General features: G+C 42.8%; 1 protein-coding gene across 2 annotated transcripts in view; it reads right to left on the reverse strand.

The window, feature by feature from the left end:
* Positions 1–21663, reverse strand: part of ITGB1 (integrin subunit beta 1) — an 82031-nt gene extending 60368 nt beyond the window's left edge. The window contains exon 1 of one of the 2 annotated variants that reach the window (XM_024765399.1): positions 21645–21663. The gene's annotated coding sequence lies outside the window, so the exon portion shown is untranslated. Of the gene's footprint in view, positions 1–2773; positions 2791–21644 lie in introns of those variants that run through there. The other variant, XM_024765410.1, reaches the window with a different exon arrangement.
* Positions 21664–22086: the final 423 nt, after the last annotated feature.

The raw sequence follows: 22086 nt of genomic DNA on the forward strand, positions 1-22086 counted from the left end.
GGGCACGAACCCGTGTCCCCTGCATCGGCAGGCGGACTCTCAACCACTGTGCCACCAGGGAAGCCCGCAAGTAGGATTCTTAAACCAGAGCAAGTAGGACTCCTGTACCAGGAAAAGTAAAGGCTGGTTACTACTAATAGCATTCCAGTGCCACCACGCTATTCAGTAAAGTAGAGCCACTCAACGTTGTTCTCCGTGGCACTCTGAAAAATGTTAACTCTGCCCTGGTGCACCTGGGGACCCACACCCTACTGACAAAAATGGGCGTGGGAGGGGCAGGGCTTAAAGAGATTAGACTTGAATATAACCAAGAAGCAAAAAAATACGAGAGAGGAGAGAAAAAGAGGAGAAGACAGTATAGCTGGTCAGATGTAGTCTCTGCGGCTCAGAGCCGGCCTAAGCCAGGAGGGGAATCTGGTCCCAGAGTTATGAGCAGTGACTGGTTGGTGTTAGCACTGTAGCATTTACAGTGCTCCCTAGTTGCAGCAACTAGAGTAGAAACTAGAGTCACTGGCACCTTTGTTGAGGTGTGATTAGGATTCCTGCAGGCGGGCGTTCAGGAAGCAGCCACAGCTCACCACAGCCTGGAAGTTCTCTCTTTATCACTGAAAAGAGTAATTTGAATAAAAGGGAAAAAAAATCTTATATTTGGGTGAAAAAAAAATCTCCCATCTCTAGGGAGGAAAAGAAGTCAACTTTTGGTGGCTGTGAGGATGAAGAGGTCTCAAAAGCGATAGCTCTGAGACAGAAAATGGAAGCCTGCACTAAATTAAATATCTGAATGTACAAGTGGGGTGGAGTGTGAGGCATGATGGGAGACAGCTCCGTGTGGAAGCAGTAAAAGTGAGCCCTCGCATCAGGGTGAAACGCTCAAGTGAGAGACAAAGCTCAGGGACGACTGAAGGGCTGGGGATTTCGTGTATCTATGCACAGAAAACACCTCACACTTGATAACCACGAGGTGCTTCAGCCCTGCTGGCATATCCAGACCATCTCAGACAACACACCCTGTGAAACCCAAGTCCGCTGCAGTCCCAGCCAGGGGGAGGTCCAGCTCTCCTGCTTCTCAGCGGAGAAATGCAATGTACTCAGCCCTTGGGTTCTGGTTAAATAAGACAAAGAACTGTTGAGTAGGAATTAGTCATTGTATAATCATCTCCAGATATCTTTACAAGCAGGCTATATTTTTATTTGCCACTAAATAGTTTAGGTCATTCAGACTGGAAGCCTGAGGAACATGCTATGTGATTTCTCATCCCTCCCTAGACTTGTAGATTTTCAGAGCTATGGGTGCTCTTCCCCTTGGGCTATTAAAGAGAAAAATTGGGGCTAGCACTAGGCTGACAAAGAAGAAAGCAGATTTTTTTCAGATGTTACAAGAGATACTTAATGACATTATTCTCATCAAGGATTACACTTACTCGAGGCCACAGCTTTTACAGCAGGATGACTAATCCGAGAGAGCCTGCGATGTAAATTAGAGCTGCCATCTCAAGCATGTTAAAATGCTTGCAGCTGGTCAATCAGGATGTTATGCAAAAATGGATGGGAAGGAAAACAGCTTTTGTTACTATTCCATTTTGATTCGATTTTGATGTTGCCAGTGTTGGGTTGGATACCTGTACTTATATTTTGAAATTTTGAACTTCCCGTAACTCAATGAAAATAAATTCCCTTTCCTCTTTTTTTCCTGTAATCTTAATGTCATTTGTAAAATAAGACAATATTACCTCTAGCTACAAGTATTGACAGATTTGCAGTTTGCTTTTGAGCTTGCGACACTGCCAGTGTAGAATTTAAAAAAATTTTTTACTCTAAATTTCATCACAAAATCTTTTACTGTGAGTAGTGTTTTCTTAGTAAATGTTGATATAACATTTCAAACTTTTTCAACTGATTAGTCCACAGCAATTCTAGTTATTTATAAAATTATTAAAAATCTTTTATGGATCTTATTGTAGGTTCCCTTGGAAAGTGCAATCTTCAGTATTATTCTAGTTTTCTTCTCCTTAGAGGACTTCTGATAATGTTTTCTTTCACAGAAATATGTACTGATAGCTCTTCTCTTTCCCAGTTTATGAAACTTGAAAGTCAAATATAAGGGGCAGAGAAACTGTCCTAAAAGTGAGGCTGGAGAGAGGGGCAAAAGAGTACGTGAGCCATCCCAGAGAGAGGAAATGAAAGAGACAGGCAAAACCGAAGGCAGAAGAGACACACAGGATGGCTCAAAGTGAAACAGCTAGAAGGTTAAAGGTGCTTTCTCTACGTGGCGTGAAAGGACCAAGGAAGGAGCAGTGAGCTTAATTTTTTTTTTTTTTTTTGCGGTACGCGGGCCTTTCACTGTTGCGGCTTCTCCTGTTGCGGAGCACAGGCTCCGGACGCGCAGGCTCAGCGGCCATGGCTCACGGGCCCAGCCGCTCGCGCATGTGGGATCCTCCCGGACCGGGGCACGAACCCGTGTCCCTTGCATAGGCAGGCGGACTCTCAACCACTGCGCCACCAGGGAAGCCCAGTGAGCTTTCAAAGAGCTGCTCAGACTTGAGGTCTGTGGTTCTGACTTTGGAACTACCCTAAGGCCTCATCATTACCCAGGGGCTCAAAGAGAGGTCTGGGCTAGAGTCATCAAACAAATCTTAGAGATGTTTGTCATCTTCCTATTTATGGTTTTTGGTGCTTTGATTGCAACTTGTGCCAGGTTCAATTAAATATCATGACCAAGGAGATGTCATCCTGTCTCTTGTCTACATCATGATTTAATCACTTAGACACTCACCAAGCCTTCAAATGTTGCCTGGAGATTGCTGATGTGACTCAGCTACACTTCTTCGTTGTCCCATCACTGTATAGTATAGGAATTGTCCTGGTGAGCAGCATTCCAGGGCCACTCCAGCACCTCTCTCAGCTCCACTGGGAACTCTGTTCATCCCACTTCTAAAGCCAAATGGATGATACTATCAACGGAGTGATTACACAGTTATTAAATATGTAATTTAACTGTGTTGTCTCAGGTTAATTTAACTAGGCATTACAGGCAGAGCTATTTCACTTCTGAGCCACAACTGAAATCCTGACCATAATGCACTCACTTTTAGACAGGCATGGTGATGTCCATACTGCTTCTCTTTAGTAACGTTCTAGGGTTATCCTTATACTGAGCAAAATGGAACCACAGGCTGGGTTCAGAGTGCACAGACCTTTGGCGTGACTCAGGGATTAGCCCAATCTGGTCACGTACCCCTTTTAAAACATCACTGAAAAAACTGGAGTTGTAGAATATATTTCCCAAGGAGCAACTCAGCTGCCCAGAGAGATAGGGAGAAAATGGACTCATATGGGATTCAGCTGTGAATACTTGAGATCCCTACTTTTTACAGCTCTTGCTTATGTCTCTCTAGTTTCTGGCACAGGCCAGGAATAGGCACTCCTAAGGGGCTCCCAATTCTTCAGTGCTCATGACACACTAGACAAGAATTTTATCCACATTATTTCACTTGATTTTTCGTAAGAATCATGTGAAAAAAAGTAGTAGGGTCCCAATTTTATAGATTATGAAATAAAAGCTAAGAGAAGTATGTATCTGAGGTCCACAAACTGCTAATGTCCTCAGTGAGATTAGAACACAAATTGAAATCATTTAGGTGTGTTTGTAGCAATCTGACATTGCTAAAATATTTCTACTGTATTTTGCAACAGTATCAGTCCACGATAGTTTTGAAATAACCGGAGAGAAAGGAAGAAGGAAAGAAGGAAGGAAGGAAGGGGACTTAGAAAGAGGGACGGAAGAAAGGAAGGACGGATGAAAGAAAGAAAGACACTGATTCTTCCTTTAAACAGCTTGAGAAATATGGGCTTAGACATTTAATGATTAGTCCAAAGTTGCATATCAGGTACGTGTCAGAATAAAGATTTACACCCTCTCCTGGCTTCAAAGCGCTTGCTGTTCAGAATGACATTCTACTATTTCCCAAGTCAATAATGGTGATGATGAGTTAAGAAAGAAACAAGCCAGCAATCTGATGACAATTTGTCATCAGTTTTAGGAGATTTGGGAACTCAAACTTCAGAATTTGAAGGACTGAACTAAGAAATAGATTTCATACCAGAGCCAAGGTTCTGCTGCTGTACGGTCACCACCACCATCATCTTTCTGACCATAGTTACCATGGTCAGCATGGACTGAGAACTGAGAGCCAAGAATTGTACCATGTGCTTAACATGAATTATCCTGTGGTCCCAGGACAAGTCAGTGAGGCAGGCGCTGTTTGGCTAGGCAGCAGCAGAGCCAGGATGCAAAGGGGATGTGCCTGACACCAAAGCCCAGGCATTTAATCACTGTGCTCTACTTTTCCCACCTATAATGCGTGACAGATTCACGAGGATGTCTGGGAGGCACTCAAGCTTGTTCGTGAATAATGGGGACTTGGGGATCAGACTAACTGGGTTTAAATTTGGTTCAAGAGCTGTGGAATCATAGACATGATTTTTAACCTCTCTGTGCTTCAGTTATCACGTCTGTAAAATGGGGAGAAGACCTGCCTCAAAAGCTTGTGGTCAGGATTAAATTTTTTTTTTTTTTTTTTGCGGTACGCGGACCTCTCACCGTTGTGGCCTCTCCTGTTGCAGAGCACAGGCTCCGGACACGCAGGCCTAGCGGCCATGGCCCACGGGCCCAGCCGCTCCGCGGCATGTGGGATCTTCCCGGACCGGGGCACGAACCCGTGTCCCCCGCACCGGCAGGCGGACTCTCAACCACTGCGCCACCAGGGAAGCCCCAGGATTAAATTTTTTAAATGCACACTGTTTGGCACACAGTATTCGATAAATTATAGCAATTGGTAATATTGTTAAAATTATATATCAGCACTTTTTACGTTGACACAAGAGTAAAACAACGTGGAGTATTATACTTTGTGGATTTTGACTCTTGGTCGGACTTTACAAAATTTTGCTTTTCACAATCACGTGTGGCTTTATGGAGTTCCATCTAACATGCTACGTAAGAGCACAATTAACCTAATGCCTCCTTTCTATTTGCTTGGATGCCACAATCTTTATTTCAGGTCTTCTCATTTCATTAAATTGCTGCTCTTTTAAATACTGAAATAAGCAGAGCTCAAAAAACATCAGGAAGCTGTTACTCCAAGGAAAGGAAGCCGTCATTTATTCACTGTTTGTTAATTACCAAGATATTTATGATTTCAGTTCTAAGAATGTAAGCTCCAGAAACCAACGCTTGGAACACTGCCTTGTGCATAGTAGGTATTCCATATATACCTGCGGAACAAATGCATCTTACTGGAGAACTCAGTCCCAGCAAGTTATCTTCCTTTCAATTCTATTTAAGTCTGCTTTTTAAAGTATGTATCATTAAAAAAATAATAATAACCTTTGCTGTTTTTCTACTAAAGAGCTATATCATGCCACTTTTCTGTATTTATCTACATTAAGCAGAAAAGAGCAGCCCGAGGCCACAGGCAGGCCTGGGCTTCAGCTAAAGGTGTGTGTAGTGCTGCCACCTCGAACCTACGCCTCTTTCCTGCCTGCAGGGCAGGGAGTGCCGGCTGTGCGCTGGGGGAGCTGAGTAGCCGCCTGAGTCACAGTTACGTCGCCCTGGGTCAGGCTCTCCTGGCACCAGACCAGACGTCAGATCCTGCTGCTGCATCTCTACGTGATGCTGCCCTGCAGGCGCCATTCCTTCAGCCCCTCCCGGCTCTGCAGTCTGTGCAGGAAAGGAGGGGTGCAGGCCAGGGGCAGGCCTTGCTCCTGGAGCAGGACAGACTGCCTTGTTGCCACTCAGATCACCGCCTGCTGATGACTTCTGCCATCTCGCTGAGGACTCTGCAGACCTCCCTGGCTCTCCTGCTTTTTCTGCCCCTGCTGTTCATTTACTGACCTCTCTCCATGTCCTTACGAGGAGGATTCAAGACTCAGCAGTGCCTCTCTTCCAGCTTCCCTGAAATTTCTCGGATAATAAACTAAAGAAAGAGGCTTATGTTTGAGTAAAAAAATGTATTAACCCCAGTGACATGATATGACTGTGTGACTCCACAAATCTTTGGCCCATAATTTCATCATCTGTGAAATGTGAGGTTTGGACCAACGTTTCTGGCACTGGGACCTGATGTCCTGAGAATCTGACTCCTTTGGCCCCGGTGGAGCCTGGGAAACTATATTCATAAAAACTTCCCATGTGGTTTGGATGGGCAGCCGGGCTTGCGCATTATTGGACAAGATCGTTTCCAAGGTCCTTCTAACTCTAAAATTCTATGAATCAAGATCTTCTTTTCCCCAATCAAGTCCCTGAGTCAAAAAAGGAATTATTAACTGTGTAGGTTTAGGTGGACCACAAAAAGGTAGAGAGATTCTTTTAATTTTATTTTGGTAAAAATGAAATGTTTATATCTTTTTTTAAAACCAAGTTCAAATACCATATGATATCACTTATATATGGAATCTAAAATACGACACGAATGTATCTACAAAACAAAAACAGACTCACAGACATAGAGAAGAGACTTGTGGTTGCCAAGGGGGAGGGGGGAGGGAGAGGAATGGAGTGGGAGTTTGGGATTAGCAGATGCAAACTAGTATATACAGGATGGATGAATAACAAGATCCTAGTGTCTAGCACAGGGAGCTATATTCAATATCCTGTGATAAACCATACTGGAAAAGAATATGAAAAAGAATAGATATATGTATAACTGAGTCACTTTCTGTACAGCAGAAATTAAGTACAACATTGTAAATCAACTATACTTCAGTAAAATTTAAAGAAAACAAGTTCACCTGGGCAACTGCAGAGCTGTTTGTGTTTAAGCATGAAATCTGTAAGCATGAAATTTTGTCCTGAAAAATTCCAAACTGAACGGAAGTCCCAAGTCAGAACCCAGTGCTCTCTGGCCTCTCACTGCCTGGGTAGGTTCCAGGTCCCGGGAGAGAACGCAGTCGGCTGGCTGGGTCGGTAGGATTTGAGTTCTCCCATGCGGTTTGCAGCCACAGCTGGCCAAGTTCATTGTGAGCAGCGCTTCCTGCCTTCCTACCAACTGCATTAGGAAACAAAGACTGTCAAACTAAAGTTTCTGACTGAGGCCTTTGTTGAGAAAGTTACATTATCTATGACATCAGTGACAAGGCCAAAAGCAAGAAAATATATATGAATCTATTCCCTCAAAAGTACTCAGAAAAAGGCAGGGAGGCCAGATGTTTCCTTTCTGAGTGACAAAGGGCCTGAGAAAAATAGGTAGGAGGAACAACTTTGAAAGATCCACTTGGACTGCTTTCTCAGTGCCTAGGGATGCTACCAAGTTCCAAGAGGACACTGCGCCCCTGGATCCTAGGACAGGGCCTGGAGAATAATAAATGCTCAAGAAATATTAAATAAATATATGGATCAGACAGCTCTGGTCATCGAAAGACTGCTACCTGCTGAGGGTTAACTCAGGAAAAACTCTACTAAACTATAAGCTCAAAAAGGCAGAGATTAGCTCTTATTCACTTTGTGGGGCTTGACAACATCATCAGTAAACATTTGTTGAAATGAGTTGGCCAAGAGCTCTTCTAGTTAGGGGGGGGAAAGTGAGTCAACAAAGGAGCTGGTAGTAAAGGTTACAAAAGGCTGTATGTATAATATAAGTTATACATACAATTTTTTCTTGAACAATTAAGGACACCTAACTATCAATGGCAATACTTATTTCAGTAAGAGAAATAGCATTCTTCAAGGAAATGGGTTTATGAACATTAATATGATAGTTTTAGGACAAAACACTGAGTGATTTATAATAGTGAAACATTTGAACTGCCCTAACTCAACAGGGAACTTGTTAAATAAACTATGATGCTTTCGTGCAATTATATTTTTAGTTAATATCACGTTTTCAAAAACGTTTAATGTCATGGGGAAATTTATATGTGTTAAATCAAAAAGATGTGATAGGGCTTCCCTGGTGGCGCAGTGGTTGAGAATCCGCCTGCCAATGCAGGGGACGCGGGTTCGTGCCCCGGTCCGGGAGGATCCCACATGCCGCGGAGCGGCTGGGCCCGTGAGCCATGGCCGCTGAGCCTGCACGTCCGGAGCCTGTGCTCCGCAACGGGAGAGGCCACAACAGTGAGAGGCCCGCGTACCGCAAAAAAAAAAATGTGGTAGCAGGAACTGTTGATTCCTCCCAGCCCCATCTCCCTCCTCTTCCCGAACAACATGGTCTTGTCCAGGTTTCTACCTGCCTCTGCATAGCTGTGTGCTTCAGGGAGCAGCCCTGCTCTGGGGAGCCCATCACCAGTGGTCGCCATGAATGCCCCTTGTGGTAGGTTGAGACGTGGGTAGGTATGAGGTCATTTCAGGCCAGTGAAATGTTTGGGGAGGGGAGGAAGCTTCTGGAAAAGTTTTCCTCCATCTTGAAAAGAGACGCAAGAAGCCAAAGTTCTGTTTCTACTAAACGTTGGCGGGTCTGCACACGATGTCTGCACCACGCGGCTGCCACGCAGCGAGGCTGGGCTGAGCTGACGCCAGGAGAAGGCGGGAAGATGGGAAGGCCCAGATAGGGGAGGGGGCGGTTGCTAATCCACTGGGCGCTCAACCTTGGCATCATCCGCTGTAGGTCAGTGGCCAAAAGTCAATTCATCAAATGCCCACCCACGGTAATCAATTCCCCATACGCCCAATTTGCTGAATTTACTCACTTATTTCAACTATTTAGATATTTAGATATAGTTGACTGATTTTCATTTAGTCTTCAAAATAGTACTTAAGGAATATTAAATTTGTTTTAGTCCCAGTTCCTTGTTGCTATAACTTGAAACTGACTTTTAATTAATTGTCCTTCTTAAGAAGTCACCTTATCTCTGGACTTACGTGAGCCAATTTTTTCTGATTGTTAGACAAATGAATATTGAGTCCTGGTTTTCTCTTACTTGCAGCTGAAAGCATATGAATATCAATACATGTAGGTTAAGAGAGAGAGAGAGAGAGAGATGGAATTATCTCTCACTTATGCCTGAATTGTAGGAATGGGAATATGGCTGATTTGTGCATCTATTATGCTTATCTTTGTACTTTTCTATATTTTCCAATTTTTAAAATAATGAACATCTATTGCTACTATAAATAAAGTGGAAAACTAGTCTTAAAAGCTGGGTGAAGTGCTATAAATGTTCTCAGTGCTAATCTCAGAGGGTTGTAAGACCATTGAGAACTGGCATTGAGTTAAGCTTAGTGAGTGGTGGGTGGGCAGGGTAGGCTTCCCAAAGGAGAAACCATTGACTTAATTCTAGAAGATGAGTATGCATAGGATGAGTTGGAGGAGGTGAGGGTTAGGACCTCTGACTCCATTGTTCCTGATTTGGTTGAGGATGACTAGGGGAACACTTTCAGAATATTTATTGTCTCCTCTATGCCTTACGCTTTTCAAATATTCAATCTCCTTTCACCATCACAACAATCTTGAAAGCAGGTATTATTATCTCCATTTTATAGAGGTAAGGCCTGAAGCTCAAAAGCTCACACAACGAACAAATGGTGGAGCTGCAATTTTAATGCAGGTCTGATGTTAAACATCACAAGCAGCAGCCCTCAGAGATGAGCTTCCTGGGGGTGGAAAATCAGGACGTGGAAGCAACCTAAATGCCCATCAACAGAGGAATGGATAAAGGAGATGTGGTACATATATACAATGGAATATTACTCAGCCATAAAAAAGAACAAAATAATGTCATTTGGAGCAACAAGGATGGACCTAGACATAATTATAGTAAGTGAAGTAAGTCAGAGAAAAATAAATATCATCAGATACTGCTTATATGTGGAATCTAAAAAAATGGTACAAATGAACTTATTTATAAAAGAGAAATAGAGTCACCAATGTAGAAAACAAACTTATGGTTATCAGGGGATAAGGTGGGGGTGGGGATAAATTGGAACATTGGGATTGACATATATACACTACTATATATAAAATAGATAGGACTTCCCTGGTGGCGCAGTGGTTATGCAGGGGACACGGGTTCGAGCCCTGGTCCGGGAAGATCCCACACGCCGCAGAGCAACTAATCCCATGCACCACAACTATAGAGCCTGCACTCTAGAGCCCACAAGCCGCAACTACTGAAGCCCGTGTGCCTAGAGCCCGTACTCTGCAACGATAGAAGCCACCACAATGAGAAGCCCACGCACCGCAACGAAGAGTAGCCCCTGCTCGCTGCAACTAGAGAAAGCCCGCACACAGCAATGAAGACCCAACACAGCCAAAAATAAATAAATTAATTAATTTTTAAAAAATAAAGTCTCTGTGGAGACGTTAAGTACATATATATAAAATAGAGAACTAATAAGGACCTACTGTATAGCACAGGGAACTCTTCTCAATACTCTGTAATGGCCTATATGGGAAAATAATCTAAAAAAGAGTGGATATACGTATAACTGATTCACTTTGCTGTACAGCAGAAACTAACAACATTGTAAATCACCTATACTCCAATAAAAATTGAAAAAAAAAATCATAGGATGTTAGAGCTGCAGACATTCAGATGAAGAACAGCTGTGATTGTGTGTAATCGAAACCCAACTCAAAGCACTTAAACAAAAGTGGAATGTATTGCCTTACATAGCGACGACGTCTGAAAAGAGTGGAACCCGCAGGAGGCTTGGCCGTACCCAAGGGTTAAGGTTGTGGCCAGTACAGTCAACATTTTTCCTACAAAAGGAGAGAATCCTCTCCCAAGACTGCGAAGAGGGGACCGTAGGAAAGACACCTCTGCGATGCCACTGACCACCCTCTGTCGTCCCCAAAACTGAGGCCCCAAAGAAGCAGCTTCTCAAAGTCAACTAAGATCAAGGTGGTCCAAACACCCATCCAAAAATCTGTGAAAAGGATCTGCATCATTTTGTTATTTACGTATCACTGTTGTCTGTCCTTAAAAAAAATCTTATCACCTAAGAAGTCTGGACACAGCTACTTGGTCTTTGTTTCCACAGACAGAGGAAAGGAACTCACACTTCCTGGCATCCAGCAGTAATGAACACTGACCACAGGGTGACCTTTCAAGGTAAGGCTTTCATGAGCATTAGGCAGAATGCCTGCTTTTCAACCCAGTGCGGAATATTTATATTTTAGAAACTTTTGATTAAACCACTGCTGCAAGAAAGCGGACCATCTATTTCTTTTTCCTGTACTTAGTCCTTAGATCAGGAGTGGGCAATTTTTTTCCACAAAGGATCAAATAGGAAATATTTTTGGCTTTGCAAACCATATGGTCTCTGTAGCAATGATTCAACTGCAGTCAAAGTGCAAAAGCAGCCATGGACAAAATGTAAATAAGCAAATGAGCATGGCTGTGTTCCAATAAAATTTCATTTTCAAAAACAGGAAGTGGGCTATATTTGGTTTGCAGGCCTTCGTTTGCCAATCCCTGCCCTAGAGCACTGAGTTTTCTTTAAAAATTGCTGATTAAAAAGCACCATTAAAAAAGAACCCATGACAGAGAAAGATAATTTCACATTTTATAGGGGTATATTCTGTTTTAGTTGTTTTGATGATTATCTAAAGGAATCAGTATGAAATAAGAATTATTGTTACCTGTTCTGTGCTTCTGTTCATTCCAGAAGAGGAATAACCTTATCAAGGCATGTAGCTTAAAATCTTTAAATTAATAGAACTATTTTGATAGAATAAATTTAATGTTTTAAAACCCTGTATTCCAAATGTAAATTTGATTAAGAGAAAGAACTACGTAATCTGAACTCTGAGTAGATGGAGTGATCATAAATTTGCGGGACGAATAAATTATATTTTCCTTACTGTGAAGGGGAAATTGACTGATGCAAGAATAACCACTATTTTATAAATTTATTTATTTATTTTTGGCTGCGTTGGGTCTTCGTTGCTGCGCGCAGGCTTTCTCTAGTTGCGGTGAGCAGGGGCTACTCTTTGTCGCGGGGCGCGGGCTTCTCATTGCGGTGGCGTCTCTTGTTGCGGAACACGGGCTCTAGGTGCGCGGGCTTCTCATTGTGGTGGCTTCTCTTGTTGCAGAGCACGGGCTCTAGGTGCGCGGGCTTCAGTAGTTGTGGCACATGGGCTCAGTAGTGGCTCATGGGCTCTAGAGCGCAGGCTCAGTAGTTGCAGCACATGGGCTTTCCCTAGTTGCGGCGAGCGGAGTCTACTCTTGGTTGCGGTGCGTGCAGTGGCTTCTCTTGTTGCGGAGCACAGGCTCTAGGTGCGTGGGCTTCAGTAGTTGTGGCTCCCGGGCTCTAGAGAGCAGGCTCGGTAGTTGTGGCGCATGGGCTTAAGTTGCTCCGAGGCTATGTGGCATCTTCCCAGACCAGGGCTTGAACCTGTGTCCCCTGCACTGGCAGGCGGGTTCTTTACCACTCTGCCACCAGGGAAGCCCGGGAATAACCACTATTTTAAATCTCTAGAAATCCCTGCCCAATGACAGCTGCAGAATTCAAAACTTGTTCACAGACTATACTTGGCTTTTCAAAAATTGATAACACTTTATTTTTATAAATTAAAAATATTTAGACTAACATAAACTTTTAACATTTATTAATATACAGCTTTAAATGTATACACCATCTTATTAAAACTTAAAAGAACTCCGTTTTGGTGATCGCTATTATCATTTTCTTCTACCATGGCGAAAACATCCTCAAAAATATAAACTTAACTAACGTGTACATGGTAGCCTCAGACACTAGGTGCACTGGGCATTATTATCCTTACTTTCAGACATAACGCAGCATCAAGATCAGGAAGGTGAGCTGATTCTTCTCTAGTCACACACTAGTGACCAGCAAAGTTAGAACCGGAATCTAGATTTTTGGACTCCAAGTCCATACTCTTCTACTCTACCATATTGAGCTAACTGGCCTCATTGACACTCCGACTTTTCTAATCTTCAAATGCTTCACAGACTTATAAAACTGAGTAAAAGAATAAACGATTTCAATTTTCAATTGCAACTTAGAACTATTTTTTGAAAATCACAACAAAAGAGTTATGTGTGTTAGGCAGATCATTTAAATCTGTAGAACGAAGGGGTAGTACTAGATATGGGGTTTCAACCTGTGCTCTGTGGATGCCTAAAAGCTCAGGTGAACCTCAGGAATCAGGAGCTTTTGAATATGCATAAGTCTTCCACAACTGATGTCATGTTTTTGGCCCAGCCATGAAAACTGACTATCCAAGAAGGCTATGTACCAGTTTTTTTGTTTTGTTTTGTTTTTGGCGGTACGCGGGCCTCTCACTATTGTGGCCTCTCCTGTTGCGGAGCACAGGCTCCGGACGCGTACGCTCAGCGGCCATGGCTCACTGGCACAGCCGCTCTGCGGCATGTGGGATCTTCCCGGACCGGGGCACGAACCCGTGTCCCCTGCATCGACAGGTGGACTCTCAACCACTGCACCACCAGGGAAGCCCTATGTACCAGTTTTAATATTTTATTTTGCTATATTAGTGAACCCTGTAGAATTTTATTTGAAAAAATATTACTTTGCTAAATAATTTACTAGGCTAAATAATTTTTCTTCCAGCTTTCATATTTTGTGATACTCTGATTTCAGAATCAAATCTATATCTGAATGTGAAAAATATACGAGGAGAGCAAACAATTACATTGTTCCTTCCTTCCTTCCTTTCTCTCCCTCTCCCTCTCTTCCTTCCTTTCTTCCATCTTCCTTCCTTCCTTTTTTTTTTTAATCGTAGCCTTTCTGATGGTGTGGCCTGACTAGTTTTTAATCAAGTAAGAAGCTGAAGAAGAAAGGAAACAAACGAGCATAAGAACCCAGTGACATTAAAGCAGAACCAAAGCAACTCAGAGACTCCATCTAAGCAGCCGTTGTAGGGTCTCCTTGCTATATCCCGCTGTGGATACTCCCTAGGGATCTCCATACACTAATGAGAAAGCAGAGGCACATGACTATGTTATATGCCAAATATGCTACGATTTCAAGCTGTTGTTCTCTGGAGTCACAGGTAGGATATCTGGTTGAAGCAACCTTATAAAAAGTTCTGTGGATACAATGTTAACTAAACTATTTTTTATATAGACTCTAAGGTGGATGGATTGCTTCCCAAATCCGTCTCCTGTGCAAAGTATACTCTTGAGTTCCAAATATATAGATGGCAATTTAAGGACATAAAGCAAAATCAAAGAATTCAGAAAAAAATAAATTACACATTCTTAGATCTGGAATGTCACGTGTGAGTGGATGTTACTTTTCCAAAATAAATGGAAACCTCCAATTCCAAGATTATCTAGGAGATCAGTGTCTAACCCTTCCTTCAGTGTTCCCTTCCATCACACTTGTGATTCACCTAAGCACCCCCTTGGGTTTCAGTGACCTTCAAAGGGTCGTCTGATTCCTATACCCAAGAGAGCACAATACTTCTATCTGAACAATTTAGCATTGCCATTGTTTCTCACTGCCAAATGGAGTTTCGTTGCATGTTTGTCACCCTCAGGCAAAAGAGGCGGCTAGTCTACTCCACACAATACTGCTCTGTCTTGATCCCCCTCGTAGTCCTAGAGAGAATGAGCTTAGTGGAGTTTGCTCTGTGCTCAATCAAGCTGCCTCTACAGTGAATACAGCCACACACGGCCATCGCTCCAGGGAAAAAAAAGGCTTTGTGCCAGCCACAGCGGCTGGGTTGGAAGGAACACTTAGCACCAGCCACATATGTGTTCAAGCCAGCCTTCACAAATCCTGTGGGGCTCGGCTTTAGTCTGGGTTACCGGCTTGGAAACACATTTTCCTCAAGATAATTTTTAAATAGACTTTGTTTTTTAGATTAACCAAAGTTTTAGGTTCTCAGCAGAATTGAGCAGAAAGTGCAGAGAGCTGCCCTGAAGTGGTGTCATACAGAATAGCTTCACTGCTCTGAAAATCCTCTGTGGCTGCCTATCCATCCCTCCTTCTCCCCTAACCACTGGCAACCACTATGTTTATGTCTCCATAGCTTTGCCTTTTCCAGAATGTCATGTAATTGGAATCATACAGCATGTAGCCTTTTCCAACTAGTTTCTTTCACTTAGCAATATGCATTTAGGTGTCCTTCATGTCTTTTCGTGGCTTGAGAACTCTTTTTTTTTTTTGGTATATGGACATAAGTTTTTAACTCATCTGCATAAATACCAGAGTGTGATTCCTGAATTATAAGGTAAGAGTATGTTTAGTTTTGTAAGGAACTGCCGAACTGCCTACCAAAGGAGCTGCGCCATTTTGCGTTCCCACCGGCAATGAACGAAACGCTCCTCGTCAGCATTTGGTGGTATCAGTGTTTGGATCTTGGACATTCTAATAGGTGTGTGTTAGTATCTCATTGTTGTTCTAATCTGCATTTCCCTGAGGACACGTCATGTAGAGCATCTCTTCCTAGGCTTATTTGCCATCCGTATATCTTCTTTGGTAAGATGTCTATTCAGATCTTCTGCCCATTTTAAAATCTGGTTCTTTTCTTATTGTTGAGTTTTAGTAGTTCTTTCTATATTTTGGGTAACAGTCCTTTATCAGACGTGTCTTATGAAATATTTTCTCCCTGACTTCTCATTCTCTCCACCATCTTTCGCAGGGCATCCTCAAGATAATTGTATTTCTGACAACTCATTGTTCTGCTGTGCCGCTAGACTTTGGTCTGGATCATGCTATTAGTATTATTACCTAAACTACCCTCTCTGTCTTAAAATTCCCTCCCTAGAGACAGTGTTCTTAAACAGATGGAACCACGTCATGCCTAATAATTGATTTTGGATATCAGGGCTCTCAGGCCAATCTTTATGCAGTCACAAAAGGCTCTGTTATGTGCTAACCCACGACATAGCTGTCTGGACACCCTACATTTGCCTGAAAGGATCATATAAGTGATCCATGACAGGACAAAGATTGGATTTTAAATTTTTTTTTTGATCAAAAAATACAGAGTTGAAACTATACTGTACTGCAGTGGTAGATGCATGTCATGGATGCTGTGGACATGTATACACGTCAAACGCCAGTTATGCATCAGGCAAAATCCATAGACCATACAACAATAAGAGTGAGTCCTAATGGAATCTATGGACTTGAGTTAATAATCGTATACCAATACTGGCTCATCAATTGTGAAAGATGTACCGCACTAACTCAAGATGTTAATAATAGAAGAAAGTGTGCGTTGGGGGCTGTGGTACAGGGGGGGTGCAGGCACTCTCTGTACTTCATGCCCCATTTTCAGAAAACCTACAACTGCTCTAAAAAATAAAGTCTATTATTTAAAACAGATACACTGCCTCGACCTTATAAAGTAGTTTTATTTACATTTCAGATTAGTTGATTTGTTCGAAGAACATTTTTTAAAAAGGTAAACACAGTAACAAAAAGTTAAAAACATCAATTCATTTAGGTAGAAAGTTAATTACCTAAATAACGATGTAGTGTCTTAAACATAACTCTCCCTCCCCGATGCTTTGCTAAAGTGACTCAGCTAATGTAGAAGGAGAAATTTCACCCCACCAGTGGAAACTGGAACATATTCTTGCATTCTTGAGATTGTGGCAGGCAGAACTCTAAGAGGGTTCCCTAAGAGTCCCACCTCTGGGTGTACACATCTTGGATAACGCCTTCCTTTTGAATGTGAAGGGAACCTTTGAATACGAAGGGTAGCTGCTCCCTTGATTAGATTGTGTCACATGGCAAATGCTGATGGGATGGATAGTCACTCCCCTGACTGCATGCTGTTTCATAAGACACTCTTGTAGCAAGACACTAAGGAGACTGCAGTCAGAGCAATGCACTTCTGCTGGCCTGGAAACTTGCAAACATCTGCTTTGTGACCTGCCTTCGGGGGCCACGCGGCAGCAGACTGCAAGTGGCCTTAGGAATTGAGCACGGTTCTCAGCAAGAAAACAGGGGCCTTGGTCCTTTGGCAAGGAACCAAATTCTGCCATACACTTAATGAGCTTGGTAGAGGATCCAGAGCCTCACGTGGGAACAGCAGCCGCGGACAACACTGTGATTGTGGCCTGGTGGCACCTGATCAGAGGACACGCCTGGACGCCTGACCCACGCAAACTATTACATAATACATGCATGTTATTTTAAGCCATTAAGTTTGTGGTCATTTGTTATGCAGCAACAGAAGACTAATACAGAGGCCATACAGGGGAGAGTCAGATTACAAGAAAGCCTGTGTGGTCTTGCCCACCTCTCCTCGGGGAAACCCTTGGACTCCAAGGTCAGATCTGTGTTTGAGGGCATCCTTTCACCAGCCTAAATCCTTCCAGTTGGCCAGAGGAATAGCTCCAATCCCAGCTGGCCCCATGGCTGCCTGCCTTGTGGAGAGGACTCGGCAGGCCAGCCGGCTTTCCTCTGGCACACCTGAAAGGGATCCACCTGCTCTATGCCCTCACCTCCAACCCACCTAAGAATAGGCTCACTCACTATTGGTCGAGGCTGCTTCTTCCTGGGAGATCCCAGAGCCAGAGAAATGTGAGTGCTAAAGAGACTCACTCCAGCTCATACAAGTAAATAAGCTAGACAGCACCAACATCACTAACTGCAGAAGTAGAACCTTCCGGTCAGAAGAGGAGCGCCGAGATGACCGTTTAGAACAAAGGAACCTCTGTGAAACAAGAACCAGGAAAGAGTTTGGAAGAAACATCCTAGTTCGTATTCACAATGAGATCTGAGAGGACATTGCATCCATTAAACAAACAAACCAACCAGGTTTTCATCAAAATAAATGCTCTGAAAATAATTCTTTGACAAAAATTTTAAACCGTAATTGCCAAAATAAAAATCTAAATAATGACAGTGAATAATGTAATAGACAATCCCAAAATCTGAATGATATTGGTGGAGTGTACCCACAAGAGAGATCATGGGAAAAGAAAAGTACTTTGGAGAACAGATTTAGAAGTCTAATCTAAAAATAATCAGAGTTCTAAATGCAAAAAAAAAAAGGAAGCAGTAGAGAATGAACAATTAATGAAATAATAAAAGGCAATTCTTCAGAGCCGGAGAAAGGATTGTGCCTGCAGATTGAAAATGTTCATTGACTAATGACAGCATTATTTTTCAAAAGCCCATTTCTAATATCAAGAACCATGAAGGGTGTGAGGTTTTACCAGAGTTACAAGTTAACAAGGAAAAGAATGATAACTCAGCATCATAGATATTCAGAGATTCAGAATGTAATAGTATACCAACCCTGTACGCTTTTAGGATAATTACTTGTGAAAATACTTTAGTTAAATAAAATCTGAATCACAGTAAAGATCATAGGAAAGGAAAAGATACAATATACGAGAAGGGACACTAAGTAGTAAAAATCCAATAAAATTTAGAGTAAAATCTAAATAAAATTTGAGAAATGAAGTGTGATGCAATTAAAAGTAATCTTGAAAAAGAAGTCACATTGTAAGAAAATAATTATCAGAGCTTCTGGAAAATTGGGTAGATTATTCAGTAAAACCTGGGGAAAGGACAGAGGAAGGGAAGGAGGGAAAAATAAAAGCTTGCAAAGGGTTCCCATTGGGGTAGGAAGTCCAGATTCCGACAGAGAAATGTAGACTCACATGTCTTTGGTAAAATATAATAGTGACCACCAGTAGAACTAAAATAATACATAGAACTGCCTAGTCAATAAAGAAAAACATCTAAAAACTGGTCTAATGAAGGATAAATCAAGAGAGGAAGATAAGAGTAAATCTTAGAAGTTCTCATCATAAGAAAAAAACTGTAACTATGTGTGGTGATGGACGTTAACTAGACTTATTGGGTGGTCACTTCACAAAATATACAAATTTCAAATCGTGTGGTACACCTGAAACTAATATAATGTTACATGTCAATATACCTCAAATAAAAAAAGAGAAAGAGAGGGCTTCCCTGGTGGCACAGTGGTTGAGAGTCTGCCTGCCGATGCAGGGGACACGGGTTCGTGCCCCGGTCCGGGAAGATCCCACATGCCTCAAAGTGGCTGAGCCTGCGCGTCTGGAAGGAAAAAACAATAGGGGAGGGGGCCTTTCTGCAGTGTTCCCTCATGGGACCTGCCTTCCACCATGCCCTTCCTAGCTTCCCCTCCCGAAGAGTCATCTGTGCCAAAGGACGAAGCACTGGGTGTTGAAATGGACTTGGGGACCGAAGCACTGGGTGTTAAAAGGTATGAACTCATGGCTGACATCACCGCATTCACCTTTTCTTTCCCTGTGTCTGGTGGGTCAACTGACCCTGGGCCCGAGGAAGCTCTGCAGATTCTCTCTCACGTGCACGACTGGGCAAGCTCATCATTGCTTGGGACTGTGGGAAAGTGAGAATCCCACCATTCAGACTTGGGCAGGAGGGGAGTGAGGGCGTCTCCCACACTTCATGTCTGAACCACATTCTGGAGAGAGCGTTTTCAGGGCTCAGTGTTTAAATACCCACGTAGCTAAGAGTAAAGCGGCACCTTTGTCTTTTCGCCTGCTGTGGAAAGCCAAGGGGACGGACACTGATTGGTTGGATCAGCTGATACACTTGGGGAGGGGTCTTTGATCATAATACCATGTTGGTTAAACTGGTAAAACTTCAAACATATCTCAACAAGAACAGCTTCAGCTGCAGAAACAGCAACAACGGAAAATTGACCCTCGTACAATTTAGTAGGTAGGTATGTAAAGGCTTTTGAGGAAAGGGAGAGAAATGAAACTGTAACATTTTAAAGTCTGTTGAATTTGACCCAGAAATTCCTCATGTATAATTTACCTTTAGAGGAAAACTTGGTCATGGGTGTGTAAGAATTCAAAGATGCTCACCGCAGTGTTTTTTGTAATCAAGAAACATCACTGGGCTTCCCTGGTGGCGCAGTGGTTGAGAGTCCGCCTGCTGATGCAGGGGACACGGGTTCGTGCCCCGGTCCAGGAAGATCCCACATGCCGCGGAGCAGCTGTGCCCGTGAGCCATGGCCGCTGAGCCTGCGCGTCCGGAGCCTGTGCTCCGCAACGGGAGAGGCCACGGCAGTGAGAGGCCCACGTACCGGAAAAAAAAAAAAAAAAATCACTGAGGGGAACCCTAAGACTTCTTCAGGAGGAGATACAACTGATAGGCAGTTCTATCAGTCAATAGCTACAGCCAATACAAAAAATGGGATTGATTTACACATATTAATCTGTAAAGTTATATAAAATTCATTAAGTAAAGAAATTCCATTGCAGAGCATTATATTATGATCACACCCATGTGTGTGCGTGTGTGTTTATCCTTAGAAAGAGGGCTGGCAGGATATTCTTGATCTCTCTGGTCTCTGGGGAGTGTGAGACGCTAAGGGATATTCACATTTTTGTTTTTTGCATTTCAGTACTGCTTGATTTTTCCATGATGAGAATGTTAACGTCTCTTAAAGAAATGAAAGATAGTCAATTTAGTGGGAAAGTGTTATATTTTTGGATATATTTGGAAATTTGCAAAAGTATTACTTTATGCAAGGAAATGCTTACTGGGTAATTGGTTTCCTATGTTACCTTGCTCATCTAATCTTAGCAGCATTATAGAGGTATTTTCCTAGTTAATTTGCATAGAATAGATATTCCCCCCACCCGTTTCGGGCCAATTTTATGGAATCCAAGAATAAGCCCATGGGCTCATTCTGGTAATGTTTAAATTTCCCATATTACAGGCATTATTTATTATCATCTGATCATCAATATAATGATATAAAAAACTATATATTGATTATTGTCATCTGATAATAGCACTATATACAACATAAAAAAACCATATATTGATGATCAGATGATAATAGGCTGTGACAGAAAAGTTTAAAGAGTGAATATATATTGCTTCCAAGAGGTTCAAGAAGCTTTACGGGCATAATCACAGAAAAATTTAATAGAGTACTAAAAACTAAGTAGAGAACGATGCTATGACCATTTTATGAGTGGAAAACTGAGGTAGCCTGAGCTATGGACACACTGGAAAAATAGAAACGTTGGGAATAGGTGTAAAAGCATTTGATTCTTTTCCAGACATTCATCCAAAAGTCCCTTCCCTCCTTTTGAAATCTTTTTGGTCAAAATCCCTGGTAGTTCTATTTTTCAGTCTGCCAGTAACAATTATGTCACAAACATCAAAGCAGTTACCGTACACATCCATAATCATTTCGACTGGTCAGCAAGGTTGCCTTATATGTACTTTGCATTATTTTTTAACCTACAGCAATACTTCAGTCACAGAGATTTTGTCCTAGATCATCACCTGGACTCTATTTAGAATATTTTTGTTTTCTTTCAATTAAAAACAAGTACATGTAGGAAGAAGGTAGGAACTTAGTTTTAAAAGTCAACGTTGAGAAAGGCCTGTCTTTCGTTAGTTCTCCAGAATTTTAGTAACTGTTTACCAACCTTTCCTGCAGTTAGATTTCCATTTGCAACACTTCCCTTTTCTGATCTGAAGGGCAGGTTTGTCCTGACACCCCCCAGTCACTCGTACTTAAGGCAACTGACTCAGGCTTCCCCGGGGTTTTTCGCCCGGCAGTTTCTCTCTATATATGGTAATAATGCTCAGCAGATCCGCGCGCGCTTCCCGGAGGAAAACTGGAAAGAGAAATCACGTGAGCGTAACTGGAGCCTGCGGTTGGCCTGGGGCAGCTCCTCCTCAGTGAAGAGGTGAGAGGCGATTAAGAAAGACTTACCTCTTCCTGGAGAGATTTCAGTCCACGCTGCCTGCCCGGAGCCGCCAGCTTCCCCGGGGCGCGTCCCCAGGTCGCGCGGCATCACCTGCCGTCCTCCGTCCCTGCCGGGGCCCCCGCTGCTGCTGAAGTGCTTACCCTCCCTCCCGAGATCTCACCGAATCGCGCAGGGCAGTTATCCTCCTGGGTCACTCTTCAAAGCAATTCCATATTAGAGTCAGGTGTGAAGTCCACTGTCAGCTGCTTTCTACTAACTGAAGTACAATTCTATCCAGAAGCAGAAGGATAAACTAAATGTCTCCCTTAAGTAACTTGGGGTTTCTCAGCCCTGGGGTGTCAGGGCTCTTCTGAAACGGTGGCACAGGCTCTCGGACGATGATGCTCTATGGCTTTTGGGAACAATCTCATTGCTGTTCATCCTGACCAGAGCTTCCGTCTGTATATT

This window comes from Neophocaena asiaeorientalis, unplaced genomic scaffold, assembly GCF_003031525.2.
Source record: "Neophocaena asiaeorientalis asiaeorientalis breed wild unplaced genomic scaffold, Neophocaena_asiaeorientalis_V1.1 scaffold217, whole genome shotgun sequence".
Taxonomy (NCBI): domain Eukaryota; kingdom Metazoa; phylum Chordata; class Mammalia; order Artiodactyla; family Phocoenidae; genus Neophocaena; species Neophocaena asiaeorientalis.